The sequence below is a fragment of the Lingula anatina genome, chromosome 7 (assembly GCF_051362555.1).
Source record: "Lingula anatina isolate TDL-2025a chromosome 7, LinAna3.0, whole genome shotgun sequence".
In the NCBI taxonomy this organism is placed as follows: Eukaryota; Metazoa; Brachiopoda; class Lingulata; order Lingulida; family Lingulidae; genus Lingula; species Lingula anatina.
The window spans coordinates 23130880-23153485 of record NC_141773.1 but is presented as its reverse complement, the minus strand read 5'-3'; the positions used below and the strand labels follow the sequence as shown (position 1 = coordinate 23153485).

The following is a 22606-nucleotide window of genomic DNA, read 5'->3' as shown; positions in this document are numbered from 1 at the left end:
AATATCTCCACTTCCACTGCATGCTGCTTATAGCCATATTCACAATTCAACAAATCTTCCTTGCAATCCATTCACTGTACATGTATCGCTGTCAACTCTCCATACAGTATATAACAATAACATTATTCCACATTGTTATCACATCATAACATCAACAATAATGACAATAGGAACAACCCATTAGTGAGTCAGTTACATCACTACAAGGCCCAGTTAACATCAGTCCTGTTGTGAAGGGGTGATAGCTGTCTACAACTAGAATAGCACAGGGGCTATCTAAGACATAAACACCACTGTTTGACTTTTTAATCATCAACGAAAAAAAACTTCATTTCAAATGTAGATGATTTCTATCATAACTCAGTATTCAGTGCAGAAGTTTGATCATTTATAATAAAAAAAAAAGAAATTCCAAAGGATAATTTATGAAAAGTAAAAAATACAGGTTAAAAACATCTAATTTATATTTTCTTTAAAAAAATCTGTTAACATAAGAGTAAATACTAAACCATTGAAACATAACAAATGGAAAAAAACTTTGCTGTTTTTATCAAACTCCCCCCTGTCCTACCCTCTCCCTGCTAATACAATGTCATAAATCCCAGTAGTGACCCCAGGGCAGTTAGTGTGGTTGGTCAGTCAGTGACTTAATGACCTGTCCATTAAGTAATGTCAGGTGAGAACCTCCCTCCAGGACAGGACAGGGCAGGAGGGGGGCACACTGGGCATTAAATGGACATACTATATATATCTAAACATCTGATAAATCAGGTCGATCTTGTTCTCTACTGACCATGTGCCGAGTGCCAAGAATTCAAAACAATTTTATCAACGGAGACTACACACATTTCCATAACCAAACAAAAAATATTTGATTAAATATTCAATTGTTCAACTCTCTCTCTCTATATATATATATATAATAACTGAAAAATTTAAATGCGCGAAAGAAATAAAGGAAGCAAATAACAGAGAGAGAGAGAGAGAGAGAGACAGACTCCAGAAAGGGGGAGGGGGATGCTATCACCCATGTTATGTATTGACCATAGCTCAATCAAAACCAATTACTCAAGACAAGCCCATCTGTTGTCCAAGCTATTATTACTCCCACTTTGGTCCACTTAATCCCCACTTAGATAGTAAAGTCTAGTGCCATAATTCACCCTGTGACAGCATACAGAGCAATCATCGTGTCCAGTGGCTCTGTTGACAACCAATTTATACCAATTTGTGTTGATTAGTAGCAGAGGACCGTTTTTCTTTCATTGCCCCCAAAGGACAGGGAAATTATCAGCAACATAGGACACCAAAGGGTGCACCTAGGGAGTTCAATGAAAAGACTTTTCTTTCTCAAGGGGCTGAGTTAAATTTGAATTTACCTGCTGCGCTTTTTCAATGATCAAAATTACCCCCGTCTATTTTTCCTCTCAAAGTAATGGATCCTATTAGGATGCTTGCAGTGCTCCTCATCTCAATAATGGTAATTTGTTGAACACGTTAAATATTACACAATATACTTGGGTCTTTTCTTTGTTGAAAACTTAGGTTCTATTGTCAAATAATATTACAATAGATTTTCCTTGTTTGACAGTTTAAGTGTTACCAAATCTACCTTTTTGCTTTTAAACCTTGTTTAAGCAGTTTTAAGTACAGCAATGTAAAAAAAACTTTAAAACAATTTCTCCTGCAAATATACCATTCTTTCTTTCACTAAACAGTTTCAACTTATCCTAAAAATAACAAAGGATTATTCTTTTTATTTTTTGTATTTATTTATTATTATTATTATTTTACTTTTATTATAATTATTATTATTTTATATATATATATATATATATATATATATATATATATATATATATATATATATATATATATATTTTTTTTTTTTTTTTTTTTTTTTTTTTTTTTGCACTTTTACATAATTCCACTCTTAAGTCCCACTGTCCTTTTTTTTTCTTCTTTTCAAAATATCTTTTCATTGCGTCCTTATAAACCCAGTCTTGTTCTGTCTTCTCCTTCTAGACAGAATCTTGGTGATATACCCCCAGAGACCAGGGTAGAAGCAATGGACCCTAACACTGCCGTCTGAGAGGAAAGATTTGACAAATGATCCTGTCACCTTGAGGTACTCTGCTTTATGTTCTTGTTTTGATGGCTAATATGTAAGATCTGAAGGAAAATCTTAATTCCGATTAAACGTGTACTTGTTTGATAAAACTTTAATCTATAATCTTGATTACACACTTCATTAATTTAACTTGGTGGGTTTAATGAAAATCGAATGGATTTTATTCAAAATGGTAATTTGTTTGATTCTGCCACAAGATTTAATGCAAATGCTCAGAATCCATGAAGTTTCTTCATCCACATCCTGCTATACAAAAATATGCATTTCATCTGAAACCTTTTCTGTATCATACGAAATCTATGTAGATTCAAGTGTTAAATTTGTATGGAAGAATCTAAATTAATCACCACATTCTCTCACAAATCTTCTAGTTTGGCATCTTTGCTGAAAACAAGTCTTGAAAGTTTGTACTTTGTTATTGCCATTGCCAGGAACCATGGGACATGAATCTTTCTAGGTTAAAATGGGTGACAAGAAGGTAACAGACCAGAACTGGTGTTAAAACACAAATAATAAACAAAAGAATGGAGATGTATTCTTGCATATCCAGGTTGGATATAAAAAAAAAAAAAAAAATTGTGTATTGTGAGACAATGTCATATAATTTGCAATTAAAACAAGTTATCAAAATTCCATGGTTTGTAAGTTAATATAATTTCGCAAGGATTTTTAATGCTTTTTTCCTTCAAGTTCACATCTGCAACAGTTTCATATTTTTCATACATTTACCAACAAAACTGTATTCTTTTGGTTGCACAGTGCACACAGTCCATCACTTTTTAAAGAAATTTTCCAAACAATGATTCTTTTTCTCTTTTTCAAATTTTATTATTACTATTCTTAAGAGGAAAAAAATATCCCCCGCTTTTCCCATTCCAAACTGCCCACCTGAAGCAGACAACACTCACCACCTCTAACTAATTCAATTAAACAGGTGGAGGCCTGCCTCAGCTCTAATTAAGACACCGGCACTGTTGATATCAGAGATTCCATAACTTCCTTAATGATGGCTGCAGGTTATTCCTGATTTTAGTTTTCTATTTTGTATCAGATGGTTCAGACCTGTAGCCAGTAATTTCAAAGGGTCATTTTTCTGCAGAAGTGGACTTTACTATATGACTTCCTTAGCTGACACATCTTGAAAATGTCACTTAGAGTTCTTCAACCATTCAACCTACCATCTACAGACTAATTGGACTAATTTCTGCCATATCTTCCTGGCAGTATCTATCATCAGTCCACCCTTCTCTCTGTCTGTCCACCTGGTCATAGCGGTCAGTATTAACCAACTTCCTGTCCAGGGGAGACTATATACAGTATACAGCTTGATGACAGATACATTGTATAATTTTAAAAAATTTGCAAAAAATTAAGTCGATCAATACGTTTACAAGGTAAAAGTGAACTTTAAATTCATCTACTTCTCTTTGTGATAAAAAAGACAATTTGCTCTGGTGTTCATTATATGAAAGTGTGAAGTGGAAAAGGAATTTTGAGAAATAAAGCCAAAATAATTCAATGGAAAAACACTGTGAAAACAAAAACGAGTATCTTAAAAATATGAAATATATCTAAAACATAAAAAAGTGCATGCGTATGTGCTCATGTGTCTACTAAAATCTAAGCTGCACTTACAATCAATTTGAACTACAGCCTAAACTCTGCAATCCTCTGCTCTCCTGTATTCTCTCCTGGATATTTTCAAATACCAACAAATGTTTTCTCAGTAATATTTCCTTCCAGAATCCAGTCTGCACCTAGAACCCCACAGACCACATGACCTCTCTTAATCCACCAGAGCTAATTTAATTATCTTCAGCTAAGGTGTCAATCAAAACTGGATTATCTCAGCAGCCACCGCTGTGATGTAACCAGCTGTAATTTCCAGAGAGCAGTTCCCAGAGAAATGGCCAGTCAAAATTAGGAGAGTTCACACAGAATAACTGGATCAACCTTGATCTAAGCTCGCTCCAAGGTTGGGTGTATTTAGACACTTCTGACTTAACACAGGGCGAAATCTTATTATCTCTAATAGTTACAGGAATGGATTGTGCATTTTGAGCGAAAAATCTTAAATGTCCTTCCATTTCTTATTTAATCTTTTTTAGATCTAAACATGGCACACCAGGTTTGTTTGAGAACCTTTGCATGCAGCACTGGGCTTAATCATCCTCAGGTGTTTGACTTCATTTAATCAACAATGGTGGTGTCAATCAAACAGCTTAATCGCCTCCTAATTGTGATGCAATAATCAGTAATGTCCTGTTGGGATCAGCTTCTGAGATTTCTGTTGGTAAAACCCAAGTCCTGAGATAGAGCAGGGGAGATCTGTTTGCTTTATAAGACGACTTTATTAACATGTATGCTCATGCTACCTCATCTACTGATTCTGTTGACAAACATTTTATCTACTTCATATCATTTGTGATGATATCTTATCTATTTATATCAATTGCAGTAATAAAGTTTAATAGATCATATTTATATTCATTGTATCCACTAAAAATCTATCATTTACTGTTTTTTGTTTCAACAACAGTTAAATCTGTGTAGAGAAAGTGTCATTTGTAACTAGCACTAAAGATTTCTCTAGTGTCACACTGAAATAACCTACTTGGCATAAGAATGTACAACACGTACAGTACCTCTTGAGTACAAATGTGTTAAATACTATTACTGACAGTGAACACACTAAAAACAGAAGTCCATGTTGGCTACAAGTGAGGTCAGAGAAGTGATTTAACCATGTACATGTACCTGCTCTAACTTGAACTCCCAGTACTATAGGGAGACCCACTGACATGAAAATAAACACTTAACACAGGAATGCAAACATCAGGGTATTCTAATATCTTTCTTTTCCTATCTAAAAACATTAGAGAGGTTCCTTAGCTTAGGTCCAGGTTCTTTCACTACCAGTTACCCAACTCCACTACCATTTTTATATACTCTGCTAAGTTTTCACTATTTCAAATTAAACTTTGGCTCAGCGAAATATATTTAATATGTCAAAATGCTTATATATGGCTAAAGTTATTTAACATGATAAATTACTGTTTTTTTTTCTTAAAAAGATGAGAAAAAATGGTAAAAAAAGGCGAGATAAAAAAAAACTGGTAAAAAATATTGACATTTTTGCAAACTGTTTCACGTCATTTAAGATATAGCCCAAATAGTGCTCCTCTTGTATTTCACTGCCATGTGCAATGTATTGGAATTCAAGATAAACTTTCATCAGTCTCACTGCATCCATAGACAACACAAATTCTTTCAGCTATTTGAACCAAAAAAATGTCAACAGTTTTTCATATTCAATATCAGATTCCTGTTGTTAGTACACTTGACTTTACAGCTAGTCAGCCCCCCTCCCCCCGCCTCCCCTCCGCCTCCCCCCCCCCCCCCCCCCCCCCACACACACACACACATACACACACTCTCCATCCACCACCACAAATCAGTTCCAAGCATGGTCTATCAATAAACACTGAATTCTTCCAGATTCACTCCATACTGTGTCCTAAGCCATCAGACTGGAAAATTTGTTTTAATTTCCTCATACAGAATCTAAAGCCCGGGAGCAATTACCTTCAGTAGAAACACATGTTTGGAAAAAAATACCTTGAACTTTCCAACTTGTCTATCATTTCTGATACAAAAATCTGTTTGGCATAATTAGTAGAATATCCAATCATCTGTTCAATATTTGTGAACCATATCTTTTTTTAAAACAAAAAACACTACCTTATACAATTTTTATTATTCCAGTTTCAACTAATTTGATTCATTTTGGCACACAGTAAAAACCACCGAAGCTTCCTTTTCTCCTTTCCTTTGACAGAAACTACAACTACATACATATTTTTACTTGCAAACTCTTCCCCTACATAATTAACTGCCCTCCAAAATGTCTCTCCAAGTCTAAAATATCTTAATGTGCAAAATAATTTTTTTAATGTGAGCGAATTTTGCTTTCAGCTAAGCTATTTACAGAAGAAGGATGAAGGATGAAAAAACTGTAGATGCCATCTTCTATGGATTTACCAGGATTTAGGGTGATTTTTTTTCATGGTGGGAGGATCATCTCAGGTACAACCCCGAAAAGGCATCTTAACTGAAAAGCTGTAATAATCCATCTTAATAATCCTGGGATTTAGTCACTTTTTCCTCTTCCTCTTTCCCATGCCACTTTACTAAGTACTCTTCAGCTAATGCAAGTACTAAATTGTATATACCTACAGTGTGCTCTAGGGATTATGGTCTTACTGATTTTTTTTTACCTGAAATATCTTCGCTTCTAAACCTGTATTTTCTATTTTTTCAGTAGTTTATACTTTGCTGATCTTTTGCATTCTATTTTTGTATAAAAAGTTGCTGATCTTCTTTATCCAATTTTTTTCAAATTCTGTAGAAAGTCTTAGGATTCTTTAATCATGGATCCATGAAAAGAAAGCAATTTCAGTGAACATATACAACAGACAGCAGCAGTAACAATAGTAATAACAGTAGTCACAACTCACCAATACTGGACATAAACTGACTGCCAGCTGGGATGACCAGTGATGTCCACTCCTGAATGACTCTGAAACAACAAGAAACGTAAAACTTCAGAACCAGTGCATTTGTACCAGAGCCTACAGTAGTTGGCAAAGTTGCTGGCCAAACTGACTACTTCTGCACACAGATATCCGACTGGTACACCAAATAGTATGGTTCAGTGCTAATTCTTAACACTTGCTAAATTGAATCCCTTCCCAGTTTTGGTCCCAAAGCTTCATTTCACCATCCCAGACCCCATACTTCATCAACTCATCTTTGACCAGACTAATCAAAACCCTCCCCAAGCTATTTATCATCATTCGGCAATTTTCACAACTAACTGCACACTTTGGGCTGCCCAATTAATTTCAATTTTTCCACCAATTTTTCTGCACTCTGAAACTTTCGACTGAGGCAGCTGATTTAAAAGCAAACTTTCCACATGATAGTGTCTCTAAATTGCTGCCATGTTAATGGATAAACCATGGGTCCAGAATGTCTGATCAAAACACCTTCTCAATGGCCGTCCCTGGTCTGTCCCCAGCCGCTGACTGTGAAGATCAATCAGAATTTCAGCAAGTGATTTTTAGTTGGGGTGTTCCTGGACTAGTGCATTGCTATAGAAGGGGGTGCAGGTGTTTAGGCTGATTCAATTTGGGAAGCTTATTGCCATAAAACTCTGAAATGTGCAGTTTAGAATTTTTGTTTTTTCAAAAAAAAGTTTACATGTATGATTTCTCCTGCTTAACCTTTTTTTTTTTATTTGCAAGTCGGATTATAGTAATAAGAAAAATTGAACAAGCAGAATTTAAACTTCCAAGATAACTTCTCTTATCTTTAACTGAGAAGGAAATAAAATCTTTTCAAATCATGAAAGTCATACTCATCAGTGTACAAACATAAGCCTCTGTCCCCCAAATCACGGAAGTAAGATTTAGTTCTATTTTCACTTTCTACATTTTTGTTTTTCATTTTCATATTCAAGTTAATGACCACATTTCTTCTATATTATTTGGCTTTTTTTTCTGGAGAAAAATTTTTACTGCGTCCATAAAAGCAGCATACACTAGACTCAAATTTGTTCATCATACAAAATAATGTCTTCAAGCAAGTCTTTCAAATCAAGATTAAAGAAAGGTGCTAGAATTTTCACCTTTGAGAAATGTGGGTTTAATTAAGATGGGGCATTCAGCTGTCAGGGTTAGATCTTCTTCGGAATAAAATCATGCCAAAAATTAAATCTATATTAAGACTATCATCTTCCAGTATCTACATATGGTAAACTGCATGTGTGAATGCAACTGAGTGCATATTTATGTGCACTTTTCTGAACATGTGAAAAATTTATTATTTAGAAATACTTATTGTACAATTTAATTTTATATTTTACCTCAAATTAGCAATTCAATTGCACCTGCTAAACATTTTAATTGATTTTTTTTTTTTTTAGTCTGTGAGTCTTTCTCAATCCATTCTTTTTTTCTTACATCTAAAAAAATTCTGTACCCAAACTTCCAGGGCTTAATTCCTCTTTTATGGAATTAATACTTAAACTAATGCACTTCTCACTTCACACCTTTGTCCATCCAACCAATTACATTCAGAGCGAAGAAAAAGTGTGAATGGTCAAAGGCTATGAACTTCAAATGGAAGGGAAAAAATACCACGGCTTTCTGAGATAGCTTTGCTTTTCAAGTTGATATCAATTCCACGTGGTCTGCAATGGTCAGAGAGTGTTGTGGTCAATCATCTGGACACAACTGGACATCCCTGGTCAGCTGCTGTGACCACCAGAATATGAACTGACCAGCAGGAATCCTTTGTAGTCTTTTAGAAATTTGACAACTTCATTAATGTTATCTCTGTTATGTTACTCTGTACATTACCTGCATAGCTGTGGGGGGGGGGGGGGGGGGGGGGGAAATACAGGGTCAGGGGGGGGGGGGTGGTTGGGGATGGTGGGCAGAGGCTGAGGGGGAGGGGCGCTGTACTGTTGTTCTAATTCTTTTTTCCATATGTATACAGTACATATACATTACTGGTTAACTATATCTAATTACGGACAAAGAAACTTTTCAATGCCCCAACTAACACAAAAATGGCAGTTTTTTCTTAGATAAATTTTATGCCATATTATAGTGTAGACAGTGTACACTTTCAATGTCCTTCGTGCTCTAATTTGGCAGAATGTGAATTACCATTATTGGTAGTTTTAACTAGGGCGGGTTCATGCAGTGAAGTTATATCTAACAGTGTTAACCACAAAAAAAAAACTGTATTTCTTCTACATGCAATCACATATTGACTTTTGTCATTCAGTGAATTTTTTGTTGTTTTAACGTCACTGAGGGCAGGTGCCTAGCTTGTAAATTGATCCATTTACATTGTGCAAAGATTTTTGTGTGCCCCCCCCCCCCCCTTCTCTTTTCCATAACAAGTACCTTTCTCCTTCAAGTATGGATTTTCCAAATAAACATAACTAGATCCTCTTTGTGGAGCCAGTTATATTGAATTACTTTCTAAATTAAACCCCTTCACTGTCTGGGGATCTAAAAAATACACAACTTCAACCCCTCCTTTCAGCAGCCTTTCCACGACATTTTAACATGCGTTTTATTAGAACTTAAACCAATATTTGTAGATTTTTAGGGAACAATGTGAGAATTGTTGAACAGTTGTAAATTGTACGTCTGTGTCACAATGTCCTCTGGTTCACTCTCTTGACCATTTGGGATTTTACGCATATCTCTAAGAAGTGGTGTTTTCCTTTTATAATTATAAGACCTCTTTTTATAATTTAAAACATCACAAATTAATTTTGCAATAAGAAAAGCACTGCAGTCTTGCATATTGGTGATCTTCATTTGAAACCTTTTAACAATAACGAAATTATCTCTAGAGTTCCCTTAAAACAAGCAGTAAAGTAATTTTTCCACTATGGCGTCCAAGCTTGGAGAGGGGCATTCTGTGAAGGGATGTGTTCAAACAAACCATCCTTTTTGGTCAGAAAAAAAATTTACTCTGAATGAAAAAATGATCTGAGTTCTAAGAACGCCAATATTTTGCACAAGAACTCCATTTTTTTTTTTCAAAAAAAAAGGAAAAGAAAGAAACCCACCCCTTTGCAATAGCAGTCGTCTGACCCCGTGTTCCAAACCTCCTGCACAGCTTCCATGCACAGCTTCCTCTGCCCTGTAACCAATGCTGTGTTTTACCCACCACCCAAGCTTACAGTCTGGCTACTTTTACACCACTGATGAAAGATCCAATCCCCTAGTTAGAGAGCATGTAGGCTGCCATGTTCTTTCACTCTCAAACTATTTACCTCACATGGAAACCATTGGTCTCACTTAAGTAAGTTAGGGTTAAACAAGGTGCTTTTAAAATACTTGTTTACATCCTCAACATTTTAGAGAAGATACTGTATATTACTATGTTTTGACAGGTAATGAAATATAACCAGGGATAAACATGGTGGCTCTGCTGAAAAATTGATCCGTCTCAGTTTGGTTAATTTTGGCTAAACAAAATGCTTTTAAAAGGGAAAAAATTGCGCTAAGTTTTCAGCTTTACAGAGAAAATATTGGCAACTTTTTTTCCACCAATTCAAACATTTAGCAATGAAAAATAACCAAGAATATCATGTTCCTATTCAATAGACCCTTTATTTCTTTTCTGTTTAAAGAAAAGACAAACAAATTTCCTTTGTGAGAGAAGCTTCTTTTTTCCTGCAAATTTCTTATCTATCATCATTATTTTTAAGGAACACCATGATATTTTTCACTAACCATTTCAAACTCGACCAAATATACTACAGTACCGAGTTTTGTTTTCACATAATTTCACCTTTAGAATCCAAACAAAATTCAATTAGTTTCAAGTTCTTACCAAAGTACACCCTAGAGAGAATAAATTTCAGCTCTTTTGGGAGTTCTAAGTTTTCTTTTTAATGACACTTTACCTAAATTAAACTTTGAATGACTTCAAAATATTCCACAGAGCCACCGATATATACAAAAGGTTGTTAAAGAAGGTTTCAGTTCTTCTACATCCTCGCTTCTAAATACATCTTTTATGTGTGAACAGTGATGTCTTATACACATGCTTTTACATGTAAATAAAAGTCAAGAAAAAGGATTATGTGAACATAGTTAATAATGGTCCTTTAGATTTGAAAAACGTCACTCCATTTTGTCAACAAGGAAACTTAAAAAGACAAAGAATGTGCTGTGTGTCAGCCAGCAATTAAGAAACAAAAAGAGATTGTTTTCTAAAACAAACCAGAGGAAATAAAAGTGCAGTAATTAGGCATGCCTCAGTCTACAAGTGGCCTGGACCAAGCCTATTCCTGCAAAACAATGAAAATCAGGGACTAAATATTGCAAACTAAGTTCCGTTTAGCAGGGCGAATCTCCACTTTTTTACAGGAAGCTCTTCCTCTGCATGACATTCCTGTCTTAAATATGAGATATTTAAAATTAGAAGTTTTTTTTTTTTTAGATTTACTTTTACTTAATACAATTACATTACAAAATCAGAAGGGTATTTAATAATACAATTTTATGCCCAGACAAAGGGTAAACTTGAATTAGAATTTTTTTTTGTAACATATCCTAATGTTTCCACATTCATCAGTCACTACCCATGTCATATATACTAGGCTCTTTTCTTCTTCATGAAAAAATTGTATTGATTTGTTTATTCACTTTGTTTAATCTATTCATTTTATTTCATGTTATTCATTATCAAATATTATCTTTATCTATTATTTTAGAAATGATCAATAGTAAATGTAGTAATTGTACCAGTTTCATATAAGGATTGTACTGGCTATTGATTTAAACCAATTCATGTTTTAAATGACTAGAGGTTTATTCTGAATTGAAGTTCTTTGTGAATGTTAAAAACTTAATCTGAGGATTTCCACACACAAAATTCCTATTTCCACCCTCTATAAACCTACAAAACATCAAATTATTCTGCTGACAAATACCATGAGGGTTTCTAATTTTTTAACCATTCAAACTCAGAAATAAATGTTACAAACAACTTACCAGGTATGTAACAGATCTATATCCACTCTGTAGCCACACACCTAGAAATAAAAAAAAAGATTGAATGACATGCTTCCACTCAAATATTGCTATTAGAAGATACAAACACAAAAAAATAGACAAACTTTAAATGATTGAGACTGCACTCATGAAGCAATCCAACTTGAACCAAACAGCAGATTTATAAGATAACCAAGTTGATTTACACTACCCACTTTATACATTTAGAACTTTAAAATATGCTTGCCTTTCTTTGCAAAAATCAGTTGTTGAATAAATTGTATGTTCACTGGTGTCACCAAACTCACATCCTGAAGTATTCTAATCCAAACTCTACAACTAAACATCCTCAGTGCCTACATATGTTGATGTCTTCCTAAGCTGTACAGTGTATAGGGGCAGGTGCTTGTTTGTTCGTAAAACTCGTTAAACTTGGTCAACTCAAACATGGGTCTCAACTCGAGATAAGGCAGGTCAAGATTTTGTTGATACTGGTAAATGGAACTATGCCATTGAACATAATTAAATCTTTATCAATAAGATGAGAATTTCTGTTACCTATCACTTTTTACTGTTATTAATGGTTATGTGAAAGACTGAGATGAAAGAGCTGTGAAAGGAAAGCAAAGAGAGACATACTTTACTGCAACCGATTGAACTGATTACATTGGAATGCACATTTTTTCACATTCTTTTTTTTTTTTTTTTTTTTTTTGTCTTTTATCAGCATACCAAAATTCGAAATATATTGATAAAATAAAATTCAATTCATGTGCAACTTATATAATATCATACAAATAGATATACAGAACTGAAACAATCGAAGTTCTTTTTACCTACAGTGATGAGCCACTTATACTTACTGTTAGCATTCCCCTCTTTCATGAATAACAGATCACAAACTATTCAAGTTCTAAGACAGCACCAAAAGCATCTGTATTGCACTTTGCTGCTCAAGCTACTGTTTACAGATAAGATAGAACCGTTTGTATTTAACACCTGCTAAAATTACGTAATGTTTAAAGGGGAGAGGTCACAGTGTTAGCACTACAAACACAAGGAGATCACCAACTGTATGAGATAAACTGAAATAGCTTGGTGATTTAATGATGTTGCCACATCCCATAAAGATTGCCCACTGACACAAAAAAAAAAAACTCCAGAGATGTTGGGGCACCGTATGTTCACACAGGTTACTTATTTAGAAATATCAAATGGATCACCTTGAATTCATAAGAGTAATAGAAATAACTTTCACAATCAGCAAGCGGAAACAGAAGAGGTACATTGTATGCTGAGAGGGAAGGGTTGTTTTAATCTCTGAAACTGAGGCTGAGGATAAGCCACCATGTAGAATGTGGCCAGGGTAAATGAAAACTGATTATAAAAATTTTGAGGGGTATTTTCCTAGTACATACTGAACATTCATAAGTACAAGAATATCTGAATTTTTTGCCTGATTTAAATTTCAAAAAAGGTTTTATCACTCAATGATCTGGTTTGATTTGAAAGGTATTTGGAGGTACTGTTGGTGAACAGTAAGGATTTATGAGACTAAATTTGGATTGTGATCTGGTTAGAGCTATTTGAGACGGTTTTAAACTGCATGCAAACAACAGTAAAGCACTGGGTACATACAAGGTATTACACCGGTTTTCCTGAACTTAACATCAAAAAGAGTGAGAGAGAGAGATCTAGAGTGTCTATGAGAGAGAAAATGGTTGAGAGAGAGAGAAGGAGAGAGTGCAGTTACCTTGTCTTTACCAAAGAAATCACGCAGAAATAAGTCCCACTTCTTCAATAACAGAGAAAGTATAAGAACAGTCATCCAGACACAAACTTGAAATATTTGATATCTCAGGCAGTTTTCAACATCGTCTGAGCCAGCTAAACAATATCCACTTCTGACTGTCAATCCTACTTAGCTGAAAAATGGTGTAGCATAACATGTCCACCCATTATTCCCTTTTATTTCACAAATCAATAAATCCAGGTCTTATATTTCATGGCAAATATTAGATCACTCTGTTCCCTTTCTCCAGAACTAGTACAAGTAGGCCCCTATAACTTCTGTTGACCTACCAAAGTCTGAAGTGACGCAAGAGAATCCAAAGCTAAAAAATGAGTATGAAAAGAATTATCTTTTATGTGTCTGTACTCAATAGATATATACAGGTATTTGCCATTCATATCAGAAGTAATGTCAACTAAAAAACAGACTTATAATTTACAAGTACATCATAAGATTAGAATAAGAGGAAGCCATACTGTTCCAGTCTTTCAAAAAAAGTTTAACAGAGAAAACATCGGGAAGGCTTCGGGTCTAAGCTTGTCTTGAAGTGAACACATCTCATGTTAGCGAGGAAATGACAATGACTTTAAAGTTCTGATGCTGACAAATTATGTTATTTTCCTACTGACACAGGAAATGAAAATGAACTTCATCAAACAACATATCCATCATGCCAGTTTTATAAATCGATACATCCATTCAATGATGAATATTTGATATCCTATGATACATTTATGCATATTTACAAAAGATTTTTTCCTGTTAGCGTGAAAAAAAATTACCAGAAATGATTACAATGTACTCCATTACAGATAATACATGATAACTGCACTTAGACTAACAATATAACTTCTCTATTGCAGTGATGGAATATCTTAGACCATTTTAAAATGAGGATAAGAAGTAATACATTACCAAAATGAATTCTAGTTATTATCCTCTAAACCATAACATGAAAAAATTTATCCTCAACTTTTATTTTGTAAAAGACTGTAAATGCTCAGAAAAAATTAAACCAAACTTTTAATCAATTTTTCACCATTTCTAAAGTAATTGCACATACCAATCATCCACAAAAAAGCACTCTTTAATGTCAGCTTCTTTTAATTTTCATTTCACTGCAATTCACTTCTAATTCTACTGTACCAGTAATGCATTTTTCCTAAATCAGTATAAGTCGATCCTCTAAGCCAAAGCCTCACTCAACCATTATATGTGAGTCAATATTTCCTGACTCCTGTCCCTAAACCTCATGTATGTTTGATGGCCGTGTTAACTAAATATCCCGTGAAAATATTGACCCACTCCCCACAGGTGTGTTGAAGGTGCTCTCTCCTAATGCAGACACTGGATGTAATGGAGATCTGTACATCCACATTGTGGTACAATAGGAAGGTTTACACAGAGCATACTGGAGCACCAGAACTGAAACCTGGGGCACAAGAGGAGGGTTTACACACAGCAGACTGGAGCACTCATTTGTATGCATTTTGGGTTTAAAGCTGGCACCTGAAAATTTTGGAAGTACTAATGAAATTCTTAGGTAGTTTTTAAGGTTTTTTGTCCTGTAGTTCTCTATCATTATATTGAGTTTCAAAGTTCTAAATTTTAAAATACATTTAAAGACTTTTTTGACAGAATTTGCCTAAGGATTAAGGGGTATATATTCATAAAGAGAAATGAATAATTTAATTTAAACTTTAAATGGATGATTGAAAACTGCCCCTTTTAATGAAGGCCACCCGGATTTTCTTGAAAATGGTCGTAATTTTCTAGAGAGATTTTTTTATTTCTCAATTTGATGATATGACACCCAAATTAACTTGGGTATAGCTGTTTATCAATATCATACAATTTAATCCTAAGTGCCAATCCTACATCAACAATATCAAAATTAAGATAAAGATCTCTTCAAAGTTTATTGAAAAGGCACATGTTTTTTTCTTCAGACAATATTGTAACCCTATGTTCAGTATGTGGTAAAAACTAAATTAAAATCTGTAGTTTTCAAAATATCGACTTAACACTCCACCAAAAAGGGGGCAGCAGACACCAATTCAACTGCTTTTTAAAAAGCTCAAATTTCACCACCAGGATCTTTTAGACTTACAAATTTGAAAAACCTTTTACCTGCCTTTTGTCATTTTTACACCACATGTTTTGCTTTTTGTGCAGTGTGAACAACACCTGTTGTGGATTATTAAAGTTTACTGTAAAACAATACCAAACACTAGCTATTCAGTCTGGTTACCCCAAAGCCCTAACAGCAACTGTATTTTGAAAACAGCCTTTAAAATAAAATATAATAGTAAGCCCTAGTGACCCCAGTGCGAAAGCCCCGAATGCATCGCTTCACCAAAATAATCCCCTACAAAGGTACGTAATTGCAAGCAACTTTAGGACCGCTTCCAATGAGAAACAAAACTCAACAAAACAAAAGCATGAGTGAAATCAAACATGGCGGTTACGTTCAACTGGTGAATGCATTCATAATAGAAGGTCGTTTAGAGTTTGTCAACACACTGCCAGGTGTATTGTTCTCTCCTGTGCAATTCAATCAAAACTTCTAGTATTGCAGCCAGCCGAGTGCAGTGTGGAATCAAAGGAGCAATTTTCTCCTACATCACTCTTCAATACAAAATTGAATATCAACTGCAAGTTTTCTAAAAGTCTCTTCAATAATGCACTTAAGCAGACTTAGGAAAATGGCAGCTTGGTGGTGAATGTATATCGATACTCCACCATTGTAAGATACCTACATCAAGGCTTCATTTAGTTATTATAAATCAGGTGCTTGTGATCACTGTTGAAAACCCAGCAACATGTTTCTATTGTGGCCACTGTAGACTGTATAGATTTTACACAGGCTTCATTTCCTGGCTTACTCCGTTAATATTCATTCATATTATTTTTATAACCTAAACGTCACTCCATGCTCCATGTTTTCAAGGAAACTAATGTCTGTAATCAAGCATGCTGTTGTTTGCTGAACTCCTGTATTTTTAGATAATCAAATGTAATTGAAAGCACTTGGTAAGAAGGCTTATATATGAAAACACATTGATTAGAAGAGTGTTGCAGCATCACAATTAGTAACTCCTTACATTGTTTATCATAAGAATTTGGTGAACTGTTTATCCAATTCAACCCCACCTATAATGGCTAATTTATCCAGAGTAAATGCATGAAATCCTTAAAAGTATCTAAAATCATTCATTTGTAAACCACGCTGATCTCAGAAAGCATATACATTTGTAACTGTAAATGTGCACATGTACCCCATCTTACTTATTAAAATAATCACATATATAGTTAAATATTTGCAAACTACTGCTGAAACTCACCCAGACATTTCTGTACATAGTTGGAGTGCAATGTTACAACACATGCAGAAGAACAGTCAGAATCTCATCAACCAACTTCGTTTGGTCAAATCTTCAGTCGGACCAGGCCCGTAGCCAGGGGGGGTTCGGGGGGTTCGAAAGAACCGCCCCTTTTGCTGGGAAAAGGTCCACTCTGGGTAAAATTTGATCTAGGTACATGAAGTTTTCATGGGAAAAGGTCCACTTTTTCAGAAAAAGAACCCCCCTTTTGAAATTGCTGGCTACGGGCCTGAGTCCTATTTTAGCTTCAAAATTACATGTGCAAACAAGCTGACATAATGAAGTCTTATATATCCTAATTCATCAGCAAATCCATTTAATTTAGGAGATAGCAATGATAAAGCATTAACCCTCATTACCAAGTATTAATATGAATATGGTCCTTAAACTGCTTAGTGTATAGAAGCTGATCGTAGACTTGATCATCCCATCACCAACACCATCAACCTACCTTGAAACGTCTGCAAAAAAATCCAAGTTCTTTCAACTGTAATATAATGTAATCCACTTAACGGTAAAATCTTCAGTAAAAAGTCGCACACCTGTATTAGCTGGTTTAATTGGACATGCTGCGAAGTGATTAACACGTACTATCAGCCTATTTCACCTAGGTCAGCCATGTCAAAGTCATAACGGTAGACACTACAGGAAAGTTCAGACCATATGACTAACATTACCTGCCATGAATATATTATCAAAATAGCAAGAACAAAGTTTACTAGGTAAATAACGGTTGTGTTTGCGTCTCGTGGTCAGAGGGAGTGGGGCCGGGAATAAGACGCCATGTAAGCTACCTGATTTTATCAATTACGTTGAGGATAATGAGATATTACTTAAAAGATATAATAATTCAATTGGAATGATAAAGAAAAGACGTTTAAATACTGAGATTGCTGTATCTATTAATTACAAAATTTATCCCTGGATAAATTCATTTTTCTAGTCTTACAGTTTTAGTTTTATGTTATTGGCAATACATATGTCAAAACACACTTTTTCATCTAAACATTCCGAAACAAAGGACATTAATTGGAAATGGTAAAAAATGCCATATTTAAAAAACAATAAAATATTATAATTTATGTACATTTTTCTAACTTTTTATAACTGTTTTACATTCAAAATCAAACAAATATGTACACGATTTAGCCATTCTAAATCAGCTTTGCACAGCCTGCCTTTCACAGAAAAAAACAAACCACCAACAAACAAATTAAAATCTGATAACAATCAATAAAGATCTTAATCAGATAATTATCTTCCTCCTCCCCCCAAATCGGCTACCCTCAGGTGTGGGGTTAGTTCACCAATTAAAAGGAACTCTCTTGTATTTGGAGGCATAACACCAGCTGCTGAATATGAAAAGACAGTGATTTACCTGCGTTATTTATTTATCAAATAAGGGACCCTTCCTCCATTATTGGTCCATTGACCGCCTTCCCACTGTGTTTCTATGGCACGCTTGCTAGGCTTTTCACTCCCCAGGGAAGTATTTTTTGTCAAAACACGTCTTACGCGGGCTGCTGATGCAGCGTCTTTGGCAGAACAGTAAAGCACTAGGTAACAGGTTACCCTGTGCAAAAGTTGGCAATGTTAGATAAATAACCAAACTTGAAATACACTAACTATAGCAAAGTTGTTGTTCACGTCTCTCTCCGAGTCTGCGATCAGGTGGCAGTGTTTGGACAAGCTTACGCAACTACTTTTGTGGCCCAAAGACGACACATGATTCAGACTTCAAATTGGGCACAAAAAATAATACACTGTCTTCTTTCACTGGTTTGATATTTGGCCCCCCTGCTTTGTAATTAAATCTAAACTGTCTGCTGACGATTTGAAAGCAGAAAGACAACAGTTAAATTATCATTCAACAATATTACAAAAATACAACACACTATACCTGACGTTATTCCCATTACATTGGTCCCACATTGGTCATTTAAATTTAATTTTAATAGGACATTTTGCTCACGTACCTGATGTTATTTCCATTACATGGGTTTCATATCGGCCATTTAAATTTAATTTTAATAGGACATTTTGCTCCCTGTAATGCTACGTTTTTGAAAATGCACTTTACCTTTATTGACATTTCTTAATTTCTCACTATGCTTAAAAATATTTACAAAAAAAGATTAAAAAAGAAAAAAAAGCCGAAAAAAGTAGTGCACTTTAGACCAATACTGTTTACTTTTGTTTCAATATTTAGATTCTAATCAAATTCTTTATTCCTTATTGTTGCTTCATTTGACTAAATATATGTCGACTAACTTTAAATCTTATTATTTTACATCATATGTTTCGTGCAAACTAAGTGTCCAAAATGTTAGCAATCACATCCAACCGATTAACACCAAGTACCCTCTTAAAAACCGTCATTAAAATAACACGTTGGGATGGAGCAATGTCAAGCAATAAATGAGTTGCCAAGATTTGTAGTTTGCACACAAAGATCTGCACTGAAAAGTACCGTACTCTAAATCCCTCAAAACACTTTCATTGTTGCCATAATATTTTGTATTTGGTTGTAACACTTTCCAATCAAACAGTTCTATTTAGCAAGAATGGAGATTATGGTACAAACAGCTTGGGTAATACCACAATCAATTTTCACTGTAAACAATCCTGGACTTATCTATAGAGAGCAATGGTGAACACAATCCCTAAGAACAGTTAAACAGAATGGTTATATAATCTAATAAATTGGACTGGTCATTCAATGTCCAGGGCATTTCCCTTAATGTCCAACTGAACATACGTTTGACACTTTATGCCAGAAACATTTTTTCTTTCCTGCACCAATTTTTAAATTTCGCTTTTGATTTTAGGATGAGAATGGCACCGAGAAAAAACTGTTATATTATCAATATTGCATCCCTGCTTCTGTAAGAAATTAAGACATGTTCTAACCAAATCCTGATCAAATATATATATATCACCTGAAAGTGCATTGACCTTACTCAGATCCAGAGCCCTAATTATTACAGTGGAAAGGAAATCCACTAAATGGATAGATACAAACAAGCCTAATATCAAATCCATCTTTCAAATTCTTGTGGCATTACAGGAGCCTTGACTATTGCTTTGTTACAATATTAAGCCTCATCCTGACTTTAGGGCACGAGGATTGACCAGCCATTGCCAGACCTGACCAATCTGTGTGCAGGACAGATATGGCATAATCTCTGTGACGACTAATCGGCCAATCAAAACAGCCGTAAGACAGCTTAGTCGTAATAAGGACAGTTTGTTACAGGCATATTTATTACCACTGGCAAATCTACTAAATATTGAGTAACAGGATCTAAGTAGTTACATTATGATCGCAATTTAGTCTAAAATCATTGAGAAAATAATTTTACTATGTTTGTGTTCTTTTCTAAGGGTGATATCTGCAATGGAAGCCAAGCACGAAGTTTGATACTTAACAAATGGGACTAGTTTGGTAATCACAACTAAAACAATGACGTAAAATCCAGGGCTATTTAAATTGTTTGAGTACATTACGTCTTTCAAGTTTTCAACACCAGAAAAATACCAGGAGGCAAAAGGAAATTGTTTCTAACATTAACTACACAAGAAAAACACTAAGATATTTTCCACATCATTGTCTCATTTGTATCGAAAAAATAATTCCAATCATTACTGAACACAGCATAATTCTTTTATTAAACTTTCTTTATTAATGAAGTATCTAATATTAATGCATTGCATCATGTCTCTCAATATGATTCACCAAGCTCACACAATATTTCAGTTAACAAACAACAGAAGATTTCTCCTCATCCCACACTCACCTAGCCCATTTTATGAAACAGGGGACAGGGAGCAGCCTCCATAGAAAATCAATCCCGGCCACTGTGCATATCAAATCATTAACGTACCTAGAAATCATTAAACGAGGCTCTACCTAGGGCATGGCCAGTGCATGGGACATGGGGTGGGCAGGAGGGCAGGTGGGAGGGTGAGCAAGAGGAGGGGGGGTGAGAGGAGCATATCTCCTGGTTAGACTGTCCACTCCTTATTTCCAAACAAAAGTAACAAACCTGTGTGAGTCAGGTTAAGTCTTCCTATCCTTATCTTACTCAGATAATGAGGGTTAGCCAGATTACGGAGTCTTTACTGTAGCAAAACGGTGGAAAGAGACACACCCCAGAGACCCTGTGTATCTAATGATTGTCATAGTTGAAATAAGACTGACCAGTATACACAGGCCCGTAGCCAGCAATTTCAAAAGGGGGGTTCTATTTCTGAAAACGTGGAAATGTTACTATGAAACCTTCGTGTACCTAGATGAAATTTTATTCAGAGGGACCGTTTCCCGGCAAAAAAGGGGGTTCTTTCGAACCCCCTGGCTACGGGCCTGATACAAGAAGTTTGTCAATAAGACTTGAGTAGTACCTGCACTCCTGCCGACCGATTAACCATTGTTTTTGTATCTGTCTTACTACCAGTGACAGCATGCAGTTCAGTTTTACCATATACATCGACTGCCACCTCCTAATTATGTCGCTAGCTAATTAATTACCTTAATAAAACTATGCTTTCAAGCACTTCCATCTAAATGTCACAGTGGTAACACTTTAAGAAGTCCCATGCAAACCTGACAATTAACGTGTCGATTGGGCATTAACTTTCAGTCTAGATTGTATTGGGTAGTATCAGTAGCCTGGGGTGAGTTATTGGACCCTATCGGCCCCCATGTCCAGACGTAGTGTTACTCTACCTCCCAGGCTGGCTCTGCCGTTGCTTTACATACACACCGCTAACTGTAGGTACTTCTATGCAACAAGTCCGCAAGGTCCACGTCTCCTATAGGGGCCTATACATAACATACAGCGTCCCTTTAAAAAAGATGCTCAATGCGTTAAATTAATCTCTCTTACCTTGTTTTAATGCTCGCAAATCATCCCGATGTCAGCCACGAATAAAAAACAATCAGTCCCACTGCTAGTAGTGCTTTCTTTACCCAATGAAGTCAATTAGTAAGCGACTATGTACTACAAAGCAAATGGACCAGCACGACTGGGGAAAATCGAAGGTGTATTGACAGGGCTGGGTAACGGTAGCTTTGAACTCCTTCTTTGAGGTCTTATTGTGTCGCTCCAATGGCTTTGTAAATATCCCTTCGTTTGCATACAGCCCTACGCGGCATATTCCCTGCGCCATTGATTATACATGACTTGGCCCATTGTTGTATACCAATTCAGCCCTGTTTGGGTCTATCAAGCAGACCCCGTCCGGTATCCATGTTTTCCCGTGCTGTTGTTATGATACCAGGCCCTGGACCGTGTGTTTCACCAGTTTGTTTATAAATAAATATGTGTAGCCTCGCTCACAGTGGACAAACGGCCAACGCAGTGGACACAATGACCAGCAGTGACCGGTGGGGAGAACCAGGGACACGAGAGTGAACATACGGCCTGGACCCTGGGGGTTTCAAATTTCGGGAGTGGGTACAGGATGTGGGGAGAGGGGGGAGGGGGGGAGGTGGTTGGAAGCAGCGCAAACCAGGCAAAAGTTGCAAGATGGGGAAATATTCTGCTAGCCGTTTGGCAAAAAATTATGGAAGAGATAATACAGCGATAATAACCAGACAATTTAACTAGGCAAATAAATTAAAATACCATGGCATTACGATGTAAAAATCTACTAGCCTCAATAAAAGGTAATACCTCAGAAAACTGACGAGAGCAAAGCTGAACATTTC

General features: G+C 35.5%; 1 protein-coding gene across 1 annotated transcript in view; it reads right to left on the bottom strand.

Moving 5' to 3' along the window:
* LOC106154221 (contactin-1a) overlaps nucleotides 1-21954 on the bottom strand; it is a 95604-nt gene extending 73650 nt beyond the window's left edge. The window contains exons 1-3 of the mRNA XM_087018663.1: nucleotides 21783-21954; nucleotides 11722-11762; nucleotides 6649-6710 (exon numbers count right to left, since the gene is read on the bottom strand). The gene's annotated coding sequence lies outside the window, so the exon portion shown is untranslated. The remainder of the gene's footprint in view (nucleotides 1-6648; nucleotides 6711-11721; nucleotides 11763-21782) is intronic.
* Nucleotides 21955-22606: the final 652 nt, after the last annotated feature.